We start from the raw sequence: 2,341 nt of genomic DNA on the forward strand, positions 1-2,341 counted from the left end.
TATGTGGTTTCAATTTCTTGTGACACATACTCCACAGATAACTCAGACACATCACACACACACACCATGCACATACCACCCCATAACACACATTCACACACATCTGCTTTCTTTTCATATTTGGCATCAGTCACATGTAACTGAGCAGGAAGTACAGGGCACAAAAATACCAGAACGTTGTACTCCCAGAGGTGTGCTTTCTGAAGTCAAATAACATAAGTGAGGGAGGAACCTGGAAAGCCATACCAGTAGTGCTTATGGAGAGCTAAAGTTTTTCAAGTCATTCATCAATTCAGAGTATCAGAGACACAGAATCAAGTTCAATATTCACTCTCTGTTGGCCATACCATGAGCCTTGTAGTCCAAAGGACAATGGTGTTCTGTGGTTATAATTGCCTGGTCTTGAGTATACTTTGCCCTACAGCATCTTAGAAGTCACTAGACCATTCATATAAAGACTAATCTGTCTCCATCCATGTAAGATTTGTTTTTGTCAGAATAGATGATAAGCATTAACACGCACAACCAGGGACATTTGTGAAAGCACATCATGAACTTAGGTTGACAAAAATTAAAGAAGAATAGAACCCCCCTGAGAGAATGCACTGGAAAAGATTCAAGTTAAAAAGGCACAGTATCTCAGATTTACAATAGAAAGAAAGAAAACAAATATAAATGATGGAACAGACATAGGTAATTTGAAAGCCTGGGGACAAGATCAAGATCTCTTCATTCCCCTAATTAGTACTTTCTGCAGTTATTTCAAGTTTTTCTGTCCATAAAATTATCTTATATATCTGAAGTTAAGCTGTCTTTTTTCCTTATCTTGAAAGATTTACCTTTATATTCTTCAGGATTTACTGAATGAGTTTTCACTTCGTTGATGAAAGCTGTACATCCGATAATCCAGCAGAGAGTAGTGAGAGTCTTGAAGCAAAATTACAATGGGATAATTATATCCGTCTAATTTGGAATTCCACATGAATCTTTGTATATGATGAAAGTGATTTGGAAAATTGTTATTGAAAATGAAAATAACAATTTTTCCTAAAAATTTTTCATTTTAAATTATTTTATTTGGATTCCCAGAGTATGCATGTTGAGAGTGCCAAAAGAATGCAAAATCAGTACAAAAGTGTTGCAAAAATTTAAAAAATACTAAGTACTTTATACAAATATATATATTTTTGGTCTCCTGACAAAAATATCAAAAATATATCATCCTTTCTCTTAGAGAGACACATACATAACCATAATGCCAAGTAGAAGTTCTCTAAACTCTAGTTTAAAATGGTGTGTATGAATACAAAGACGAAAAAGGATTTAATTCTGTCTACCAGACCAGGTGACAGAAAGTGCTTTGTAGAAGAGGTTAAAGTTAAACTGGACCGTAGATGATGGTAAGAATTGGTTCCTCTATCTAATGATGGTCAGCTACGTAATTTGAATTAAACTTTCGCTTAAGAACAGTTTGAAAAACCTGCTCAAATATTTTTTAAAAATCCTTAATTAAATTGAAGTGTTAACGCAAAACAGATATGAAGGCTTATCAAGCAGAATCCAGGGGAAGATAAAGGTCCAGGTAAATAGCCATGGCATTTGGGTTTGCTTTCCCCTTGAGGTACTGTCAATTCCAGAAGGTATGACTGAGAGGATAAGGAATTGAGAATCACTTCTGACAATCCTCAGACTCCTGGCCTGTGGGTTAAGAGGCAGAAGAACTCCTTATTTTAGGGTAAGAATCTCAATGGGCTGCATCCTAGGAGTAAAGATGAAGTAATATACTGCTTCTGAACTTGTACAGAGATGATCTCAGAGTGTTAATGCCCATTAGTACTTGGCAAGTGCAAAGATAAATCCTCTTGGAGAAAGAAAACATTATCCTAGTTTTTGAACAATTTCTATAAACAATTTATAAATAAAATATTTAGTACAAAATAAAAATAATTAGGCATTCGAGACAAAACAGCATGAACAAAACCCATAATATACAACAAATGAAAGAAACAGCTTATGGAGTTATTAGGCACAGACTTTAAAATAACAATGCTTACTAAGTTAAAGGAGATGAAGATTCAAAAGTTTAGTACAGAATCAAATGGGAATTCTTAAACAGAAAATTTTAATGACCCAGATTAGTAACTCAGTGGATAGATTTAATAGCAAATTAGATATAGCTGAACAGAAGAATTAGTAATCTGAAGGTGAGAAGAAAACAGACCGAAGCGATGAGACTGCAAGAATGAAAAATACAAAGTAAAAGGTGATATAATAGGAAGGTAATACATACATTATTTAGAGTCCAAGAAGTAGAGAACAAAAAGAGAATGGGTTGGATGCA

Source organism: Pteropus vampyrus, unplaced genomic scaffold (assembly GCF_000151845.1).
Source record: "Pteropus vampyrus isolate Shadow unplaced genomic scaffold, Pvam_2.0 Scaffold324, whole genome shotgun sequence".
Taxonomy (NCBI): Eukaryota; Metazoa; Chordata; class Mammalia; order Chiroptera; family Pteropodidae; genus Pteropus; species Pteropus vampyrus.